The 11,022-nt window shown below is 43.0% G+C and overlaps 1 pseudogene; it reads right to left on the bottom strand.

Annotated features, from left to right (window-relative positions):
* Positions 1–326: 326 nt before the first annotated feature.
* On the bottom strand, positions 327–1,069 carry LOC144298902 (Y-box-binding protein 1 pseudogene; annotated as a pseudogene).
* Between the last annotated feature and the right edge of the window lie 9,953 nt (positions 1,070–11,022).

Raw genomic sequence — 11,022 nt, 5'->3', positions numbered from 1 at the left:
ATGCTTGCTGTTTGTTGACTTTTTTGGAAAGAATCAGGTTGTAAACTTTTATTACAAGTTTAAAATGAGGCTATTAAAACTCTCAACTCCACCAGATATGAAACAACTTAAGAATCTTTAAAGATGTATTGAGAAAAACCAAGCTTCAAAAAAATGTTTGTCATTGCCCAAAAGAGATGTCTTTAGGTAAAAATAATAAAGCCCCATGCTGCATAGATAATGCAGAGATTCTCGTTATTTAGTCAGCGGGCTAAAAGTTTCTTTCTTATTCCTATTCATTTCTTCTTGTTGGGTGATGAATCAGAGTGATGACAGAGAAGATACATTTACTCAGCTCCCCCTTGCTGAGACTTGGGAGGACACAAATTCCCAGCTGGTGGATTCCCTGCCTTTGTCTCTTTGCCAACTTGTAGTTTAGGGTTTTCTGGGCATCATTGTCAGTAATTGAAGTTGTGATGGTAGTGACACTGAGGTGGCTGCTGACTTTGGATCTCACCCCCTTGATTCTCCTTAGCTTTTTCATTGTCGTCCTCTCCGGGCTCTCTTTGGCAAGCAGGCCCATGCAGAACAATGGTTTATAACCCAATATGTACTCTGTCTCACTGGACTACCTTGTTCTCCTGCACCCTGGCTGTCAGCACCTTCCATCACTTATTCCTGCTCAGGAGGGTTGGGACATGGGGTTCGATGCCCATAGGCTCTCCACGAGGACAGAGATGGGAACTGTGCTTGCGGTTGGGCTTGTGCTGTTGGGCCCAACCTCTCTGACCCCTCCTACTTTTCCTCACAGTCACTATTCTGGTACTTTGCTGGTGATTGCATGGACCCCTGTGACATGGATAGTGTCTATAATAGTTACGGTACGCTGTATATTTACCATCTTGCACTGGAGCTCCACCAGGACCCTTCACATTTGCTGCCTCCTCACACTTTTCTCCTTCAACAACATCAAACTCCATAGTCTCTCCCACTCCGACTGTGAAGTTGATTCCTGAGGCTATTTTTTTATGGCAATATGATGTACAGATACACCTTCCTTGATATCATTTCTGTTTCTTACTTGAACCATTTACTGTTTGCTTACCTTCATTGCGATGACCTTGTACCCACCAGTAGGCACCACCCATGTGAGGCTGCTTGAGCCTTCACTTGCTGGGTGGCTGTCCCTAATGCCTAGATTGGTATGAGCAGTGTTGAGAGTAGGATGGTGGGTGGCTGCTGGGTCTGAGCCTCAGTATTCATAGTTGTGGGGATGGTGACTAGAGTTGGGTTGTTTTCTCGGTGGGGGATGGTGGCTGGGGAGTTGGGGCATGTGGTAACTAGGCCAATGTCAGTGGTGGGACTACTCAGGGCTCTCTGGGAACACATCTCAAATCCTACTACCAGTGGAACTCTGAATAGCTCTTGAAAGAACTTATCTCCAAACACAGTCACATCCTGAGAAAATAGGGGACAGGACTTCTATTAAGTGAATGTCCTTACCCATGAGCCCCAAAGTAGGGTGACCAGCTAGCAATATTAACATCCCCAGGGAACTTGTGAGAAATGAAATGTAGACCCCCCCACCCCAACCCACTGAAGCAGACCCCTGGGAGTGGGGTACAGCCATCTGTGTTCAACAAGCCCTCTGGGATGTTCTGACCCAGCTACAATTTGAAGGATAACCTTGCCCTGGGAGAAGCTCAGAGGATCTGAATTCCAGAGACATAGATGCCACTGGAGGAACTTCACCACTAAGTACACATCAGGCAGAGCAGCACAGAGAGAATATATTTTATTTATTCTTAGCATAAATGGGCTGCTACTATCAGGCACCTGCCCTAAGGTGCCCAGAACTGAGCTTGTTTGCCTCAGGCCACACCAGTTGGAGGCAAGGAAAGCCAACCCCAGGTACACAGGTAGGGCAAGTAGCTGCTAGGGTAGGTAGTATGCAAGGCAGGTAGTAGGTAGGAGAAGACAGGTGGCAGGATGGGCAACATGTGGCACTCCTAACTTTTAAGATGGTTGGTGACTCACCAATCCACCTAGCTGGGGAGTGATGATGCCAGGATGTAAATTCTGCTTCTCAGACTCTTTGATCCTTGTTAGCACAGACCTTGCACTCAGGCATAAGTTCCCCCGAACTGCCCTGTTCACCCCTGCCCCAATCACCACTTGTTCCTGTCGGCAGAATCACAGATGCCCTATTTTCTAGAGTCCAACATTTTCCTTTGAACTCTGTTTACACGAAATAAATTCCACTCTTTATTACCCATGGGTTTCTCAAGCTGTGGTATAGTGTGGCTATGTTTTATGATGTGTCTGCATTCACAGGGTCTATCTCCTAACAAAACGTGAGTGACCGACTGCCCAGTGTGGGTTAACTGCCATGGTGGGCTTGCTGATGCCTTTTCTATTTCTGGAAAGCACTCCTGCCAGGGAACAGCCTGCCAAAAACCTCAAGCAGGTGATCACAAAAAGCCTGACTCTCAGCCTTCAAGGCAGGCGTCCTCCTGCAGATGAGGACTCAGTGGCCAGCACCTGCAGGGCCAGGAAGGACCCATCAACAGCCAGGGATGCCCGCTGTTAGTGCCACCATCACATGTCTTCTGAAAATACGTGAGTTGAGTCTCCTTGGACTTCCCACACGAGGGGCTAAGACCAAGGCCTCACTTCCTCTTTCTCCATCACTTGCCCCCTTTCAAGTGTCTCATCTCCCACATTTGGGGAAGTTATTCTTACCTAAATGTCCCAACTGTCTTTCCTTTTGCAAGGTGGCTCACTCCATGGCAGAAGGGAAGCGTCCTGCCCAAATCCAGACGAGCCCTCGGATGTTCACCAGTGTCTCTGAGCCAGGTCAGCCAACCTCTCCCCTGGAAAAGCCAACAGCACCTCCTCTGCTGTCCCCCTGAGCCCACCTCCCAAGGCAGCACAGAGCCCAGAGCACATCGCCCTCCGCCCGTGGTCACCAGATGTCTAAATGTGCAGGCTTGCTTCAAAGCCAGGCCCCCAGACAGAATGTATGCTTGCCTATGCTTCAACGGAAATTAAGCCAAGAATGATGTATAGATGAAAGTTCTAACACTTTTCCTATTTAGACAGCAGGAGGTGTCCAGCCCCTGAAGTTGCTCACTGTCCCTCAATGTCAGGGGAGCATGGGGTTAGCACATTGTCCTGGGTTACATCACCTGCTGCTCTGCCCTCAGTGACTTTCTTCTGGCCGAGGGGAACGTGTCACACATCATCAGTACTGGCCCTCTTGCTGGAGCAGGACTGAGACTTCTCTGAACAGGACTGGGACTTTCTTAGACACTTTGGACTGGAGGGGGGTATTTTCAAGAGCACAGGCATGGACACCAGTGGGCAGCAGTGTGGTTGTGCAGAAAAGCACACACATTGGCCCAGAAAGGACAATGCTGAAACCTCCCCTCTTGCCGTTGACCAGCCAGTCACCTCAGACCAGTGGCCCATCCATGCAGCACCCACTCAAAAATGACTATGGGCCCTTACTCTGAGCCAGACACTGTTCTGGGCACCAGGAGACAGCAATGAAATGCTGTGACAAGGTCCCTGCTTCTGTTTGACGTCTCTTCTCGTGGGGGAGACAATCCACAGCAGATAGACAAACCGGAACAACATCGTTGGGGAATGATGAGTAAAATATGGAAAATTTCAAGCCGGGTTGGTGATGGGGTGGAGCTGCTGCAGTGTCTTCCCCATAGGAAGGTGCTATTATTATGCATGATAATAACCATGTGGCTCTCAGGGCAGCCACACAGTCCTCTTAGTAACAAGAAAGTGCTACCCTGAGCAGAGCATCCCACCTCCAGTCCTGGGTCCTCACAGAGAAGCGACTCTCCCCTTCTTGGCTTTATTGTGATGAAGAAAGATAGGAGGACCAAAGGCAGACTGAGGAGCAGGGTGGGTATTCTGCTCAAGGGGGAAGTGGATGAGATTAGCAGGTAAACCCTGTGTGTGCTGGGCTGTACCAGCACTGGGCCTATTTCCCCCACTGAGCTCTTGCTGTTGAACCACAGCCGAAATGGTGTCTGGAGGAGGCCTGTGACTACAGGGCCATCTCAGCAAAGGTCCCCTGCAGCATGCCTGCAGACCATCCTGGTAGGACTCCCGATCTCCCAGCAGAGTCCCTGGGGTAATGCATCGGTGGCCTGTGCCCCTGCACCATGAAAGGAGTAGAACACCCATGAAAAGGGACTATGGTGTGATTGCATTTAAAATCAGCTTTGCTCAAAATCTGTCTTAAATGTCTATAAGAGAATGGGGCAGAGGCCTTTTAAGAAAGTGCTGTATGCATTTGCTTCAATGTGGATGGAACTGGAAGGTATTATGCTGAGTGAAGTAAGTCAATCGGAGAAGGACAAACAGTGTATGTTCTCATTCATGTGGGGAATATAAATAATAGTGAAAGGGAATATAAGGGAAGGGAGAAGAAATGTGTGGGAAATATCAGAAAGGGAGACAGAACATAAAGACTCCTGACTCTGGGAAACGAACTAGGGGTGGTGGAAGGGGAGGAGGGCGGGTGTTGGGGGTGAAAGGGTGACAGGCACTGAGGGGGGCACTTGACGGGATGAGCACTGGGTGTTATTCTGTATGTTGGTAAATTTAATAATAAATTTATTATTAAAAAATAAATAAAATAAAATAAAATAAAGAAAGTGGTGTATGTGAAAACAAGTCAGGGGAATGTGTTTAAGGAAAGGGAATCCTTTTGGGACTGGGAGAGCATTAGGAAGGAGGCAGCAGAGTCTGGGGACAGGGCCGGGGGAGTCTGAATCTCTGAGGATGGAGGCGGGGGTCAGATCCAGGAGAATGGGTGGGTGATGGCACCATGGGCTAGGAGGGCAGGGCTTGTGTGGCACTAACTCATGTGCTCCAGAGGTCCCCTAGGAGGCTATGTTTTGGTAAAAGGGAAGCTTTGTCTTTCTTTTTCTTTGCTTTTCTTTTTGTTCCTAAGGGGGATTGAGAAAACACTTCCCCAATCTCCGGCTAAGGGGTTATGGTTGGGTTGAAAGTGGATGGGAATTAGGGACACTGTTTATTCTGCTCAGCCCAGTACTATTTCCTGTCTACAAACTTTATGCCAATATAGTCAAGAGACTTAGGAAAACAAGACACACCAACCTCAAAGCCTGTACATAGACACAGCCCACCCATCCAGAGTAAATAGCTTCTAGCCCCAGGGCCTCCATCCTGTGAAGCCCAGTATCTTTCCTGATGTTTCCTCAGCAGTGTGGCTCTGTCAGGCAAGGACTGTTTGGAGAATGGACGCTGAAGTACAAATCTAGACACAGCAGGGGTCCATCCGTAGGTTTTTGCTTTGAAGCATCACATGCTCTTCTGATAGCAGCACTGAATACACTTGTATCAGTAGTAAAACACCACTGCACTAACAACACGACTGAGTGACATCATGTCTTCATTCCAAAGACCCTGGGAACAACATCTGAGCCACCATTGCTGGGGCAGGGTGGGGGTTGGGGTCTGGGGACAGCTCTTCCAGGCCCCACTGTCTCTCTGGAAATTACCACAGACGTACCTCGTCTTCTTGTGCTTTGCTTTATTATGCTTCGAAGAGGTTGTGCTTTTATAAATGGAAGGTTTGTGGCAACCCTGCATGGAGCAAGTCTATTTCCACCATTTTCCAACAGCATTTGCTCACTCCGTGTCCCTGTGTCATGTTTTGCTAATTCTCACAACATTCCAAACTTTTTCCGTACTATTTGTTATGGTGACCTGGGATTGGTGTTCATGACTCACTAAGAGCTCAGATAATGATACTTTTTTAGCCATAAAGTATTTATGTACATTGTTGTTTTAGACATAATACTGTTGCACACTTAATAGACCACAGTATAGTGTGAACATAACTTTTATATGCACTGAGAAACTAAACAACTCATTTGACTCATTGTCTTGTGATACTTGCTGTATTGCAGTGGTCTGGAACTCAATCTGTGATGTCTCCAAGCTATATCCGTACTGTCAGGGGTACAGATGTCCTGGACATAGTCGGCTGTGCCTGGCACACTATCACAGCAGCAGTGTCACAAAGGAGGCAAGTCTGCCTCCCAAAACAAGACGCGACTGTTTAACTGGACCAACCTATTCCCAGGAAAGATTTGGACAATGTGCCTAAATTTGTTCTTTTCTGTTTGTCCCAATCTATACTTCTGCCCCTTTACAGATAGCTGCAGAGGGTGCAGCCCCACTACAGGGGACTGTGGATTCACTCTTACCTGAATCTCTCTCCACAGCCAACTTGGTGTTTAATGTATGACATGTCTTAAACTGTCAGATGGGTGAACAAAAGAGTTCAGAGTATGCCAGCCCAAAACATGCCACTTCAGCATTATTATTTTGAGCTAAACACATTTGAAATTCAACTGATGCAGAAGGAAGGCTTCCCGGAGCTTTCCTTATCTGAATAAAAGCAAAAACTTCTGGGAAATGGGAACTGCCATAAATTCTGTCTCCTGGGGAAATTTTATGGCTGGGAGGAAAACAGAAAGTTGGCACCGAGATGGACCTGAACAAACAAACCTTATTCCTTTAGTTCCCCCATATTTTGACTTTCCCATAGCTTGCCACCCTTGGAAGACTTCGCCTTGTCACTCTACAAACAGCTGCGGAAGTGCTTACATTAACCTCAGTGATAGTGGTGACACAAGCTCCACGCTTTCAGGGAAAAACTTGAATCCAAGTTTGGGAAACGCACCTTGGAAGCCCCGTTATACATCAGCTGCTCAAATATTCCCTCACTGCCAGATTCATCACAGAGCCAACAACGGCTCAGTTGCCTCCACTATCACTTAACCTGAGACGTGAGTCTTCACCAGAGTCTGGACTTATCCAGTTGACGTCTGAGACACATTCCAGCTGCTCTGACATTGAAGGCCAGCCCTGAGTGCAACCCAGAAAGTGAGTCGTCTGGAGGCTGCCATGTGAGGGTGTTCAGCAGTTCTGATGACCCCACATCTCTTCCATGGGCCTCCCACTCCACCACCCATTCCCACCGTTAGAGTCTCTCCTATAGGGTAAAGTAGGAGACCACTACCCTCCACAACATGGCAAGACAGTAAATGAGAGGAAATAGGGAATGGAATTTACTCTGAGTTCACCCACACAGCAGGTACTTAAGCCTCACGCAACCCACCAGCAGTAACCACTACCATCCCCACTTCACAGATTAGGAGGCTGAGGCTTCCAATTTCTTACCAGGATCACATGTGAGCAAATGGAAGAGCTGAACCTAGAACTCAGATCTGTCTGGCTCATTCTACCTTTTTTTTTTTTTTTTTTGTCAGAATTGACGCAAATCTCAAAAACAAGTGACACAACTTCAACAAAGAATATCTAAGAGATGAAATTAAACTTAAAACAAAGATTGAGCTGTGACCATTCAGATCTGGTTTTGCTAATCCCTCCCATTCTGATTCCATTATGTTTTATGCTTATCAGCCATTGAGCTAAAAGGGAAACTCCCCAAGTCTGACAACACCCTCAACATGTGCCACAGTGCCAAATTATCCTAGGTCCTAGGAAAACACCAACACTCTTTTGTTTGTATGAGAAATATTCAAATATGTGTATGCTTAACATGGAAATAAAATCCACTTTCCCAAGAGATATTTTCTAGTTTCCTGATTTGAAAAAAAAAAAAAAACATCCCCTTTCATCTGAATTGGTCCTGAGAATGTCAGTTTAGTTGGAAAGTGGTTTTGCCAATGAAGTGCCTTCCTCACTAGCCCCCATGAGTACCTTGTTCACCAGCTGGACCCTTGCCTTCCCCCTCAAAAGGTAGGGTTTCAGGTAATCAATGAGTTTCTTGGGATCTTAGGCTAGATAGTCCATTTAAAAGGATTCCCCACAAATTTTTTTAAATGATTTAGGAATCTGCAAAGACTTCAGGAAAGAAAGAGACTCATCTCCCTAGAAATGCCTATAGAAAGCATTAGAAAACTGCTCCATACTCAGAAAGCAAGGAAGAGAGAGGGGAGAGGGAGAGAGAAAGCATTTGACTTCTCTCTTGGACTTTACACATAAGGATTTGTATTGGAAAATTGGGAGGATTCTTTTAGAATTTAGATTCCCTAATTATTCAGATTTTAGACATCCAAAGAACTAAATCAAGTTTTTGCTTTACTTGCAGAGGCAGTAGTGTACTAGGAAAACTATAATAACATAAAATTTTCGTTGAGATTCCTGAAGGAGAAATATCTTAGACTGGGTTCTTCCAAACAATTGCTTGAGACAAGGATTTGTTGTGGCAAGTAGCTTACTTGGGAGTCTTCTTAGGAAGCAAGAGTAGGATAAGGGTGATGAGCTATGGTAGGACAGCCAACAAAAGATGTTTCAGTGTAATGTTAACACTGTGGGCACAGGGCTGGGTCCCACCAGGAACTTTCTGGGACAATGCACGTTGGACTCCTCCCACCAAGGGAGGTGGAATACCTACTCTTAAGTGGACTTAAATAAATAGGATCATACAGTATTTGTCTTTTTGTGACTTATTTCACTTAGCATAATGTTCTTAAGGTTTATTCATGTTATAGCAGGTGTCAGAATTCTCTTCCTTTTTAAGGCTGAATGATATTTTCCAACGTATACCACATTTTGTTCATCTACTCATCTGTCAGTGGACATTTGTGTCGCCTCGCTTGGCTATTTTGAATAATGCTGCTATAAATGTGAGTGTCCTAATACCTCTTTTAGTCTCCCTTTTTAGTTCTTTGGGGTATACACCCAGAAGTGGAATTATGACCCATATAATTCCATGTTTAATTTCCTGTAGAACCACTAGCTTTCCACAGCAGCTGCACCATGTTGCTTTCCTGCTGGCAGTGCGGACAGTTCCACTTCCACCACATTCTTGTAAACACTTGTTATTTTCTGGTCTGGGGTTTTTTGGAGGGTTTTGTTTTTACTTTTGTTTTGGATAGTAGCCATTCTAATGGGTATAGTATTTCACTGCAGTTTTGATTGACATTTCCCTAATGACTACAGATGTTAAGCATCTTTTCATGTGCTTGACCATTTGTATATCTTTTTTGAAGAAATGTTTATTCAAGTCCTTTACACTTTTGTAATCAGGTTATTTGATTTTGTTATTGAATCTTAGGGGTTCTCTATATATTCTGGATATCAGTCCCTTATCAGATATGTGATTGGCAACTATTTTCTCTTGTTATGTGAGTTCCCTTTTTACTGTCAGTAGTGTCTTTTGATAAAGAATTTTTATTTAATTTCATGAAATTCTATTTGTCTGTTTTTCCTCTTGTTGCCTGTGTCATTGGTATCTTATCTAAAAGACCATTGCAAAATCCAATGTTATGAAGCCTTTTCCCTATGTTTTATTCTTCTAAAAATTTTATAGCCTTAGCTCTTACATTTAGGTATTTGATCTCTTCTGAGTTAATTTTTGTATACAGTATTAGATAAAAGTCCAACTGCGTTCTTTGTCATGTGGATATCCAATTTTTCAAGCACCACTTGTTGAAAAGACTGTCCCTTCCCCATTGAATGGCCTTGGTACACTTATCAAAAATCATTTGACCATACATGCGAGAGTTTATTTCTGGGCTCTATTCTATTCCATTGGTCCATATGTTTGTCTTTATGCCAGTATCACATGGCTTTGTTTACTGTAGCTTTGTAATAAGTTTTAAAATCAGAAAGTGAGAATCCTCAAACTTGTTTTTTTTTTTTTCAGAATTGTTTCATATACTTAGGATTTCTTGAGATTTCATATGTATTTTAAGATGGGATTTTTTATTTCCACAAAAATTAACTTTGGGATTTTGATAGTAGTGCTTGTGTTAAATCTGTAAATCATTTTGGTTACTATTGACATCTTAACAAAATTAAGTCTTCTAATCCACAAATATGGATATCTTTCCATTTATTTACGTCCTTTTACATTCCTTTCAACAATGTTTTATAGCTTTTAATATATAAGTCCTTCAACTTCTTGGTTAGGTAAATTCATAATTATTTTATTATTCGTAATGCTATTGAAAATAAATAGAATTATGTACTTAATAATAACTAAATAAATAATAAATACAATTGTGTTTTTTAAATTTCCTTTCAAGATTTTTTATGTATGTAGAAATGCATCTGATTTTATGTGTGGTAGTTTTGTATCTCACTGCTTTGCTGAATTTGTTCATTTGTTCAAATAGGTTTTTTTGGAATCTTTAAAATTTTCTACATATAAGATCACACTATTTGTGGACAAAGATAATTTTACTTCTTCCTTTTCAATATGGATACCTTTTACTTCTTTCTCTTGCCTAATTGCTCTGGCTAGAACTTCCAGTATTAAATTGAATAGAAACAGTGAAAGTGAATATCTTTCCCTTGTTTTTTGATCTTAGAGAAAAAGTTTAGAGTATGTTGAGTATGGTGTTCATGATGAGATTTCAGATATAGTTTTGTTTTGAGATAGTTTCCTTCTACTCCTGGTTTGTTGAAAGATTTTATCATGGAAGGCTGTCGAATTTTGTCAAAATTTTTTCTGCATCAATTAAAGTGATCAGGTGGTTTATTTTTCCATTGTTCTGTTATTGTGGTGTGTTCTATTGCTTGATTTTCAAATTTAAAATATATTGAACCGTCCCTGCATTCCAGGAAGAAAATCCAACTTGGTCATGGTGTATAATCTTCTTAATATGTTGATGAATCCAGTTTGAAATTTATTTGTTTAAGGATTTTTTGCATCAATATTCATAAGGGATATTGTCTGTAGTTTTCTTTTCTGTAGTCTTTGTCTGGCTTTATTATCAGAGAATGAGTTATGAAGTGTTCCTTCTCTTCAATCTTTTTGGAAAGATTGCTGTTAGTTCTTCTCTTAATATTTGGTAGAATTCATCAGGAAAGCCTGATGAATCCGAGTCAGAAGATGTTTGATTACAGATTCATTCTTCTAATTATTTACAGATGTGTTTAAATATTCTGTATCTTCATGACTAAGTTCTTGTAGGTTTGTGTTTTTAGAAATTTGTCTATTCTGTCTTGATT

Source organism: Canis aureus, chromosome 26 (assembly GCF_053574225.1).
Source record: "Canis aureus isolate CA01 chromosome 26, VMU_Caureus_v.1.0, whole genome shotgun sequence".
Lineage (NCBI taxonomy): Eukaryota > Metazoa > Chordata > Mammalia > Carnivora > Canidae > Canis > Canis aureus.
The sequence above is the reverse complement of the archived record's forward strand: the minus strand, read 5'-3'. Positions and strand labels throughout refer to the sequence as shown.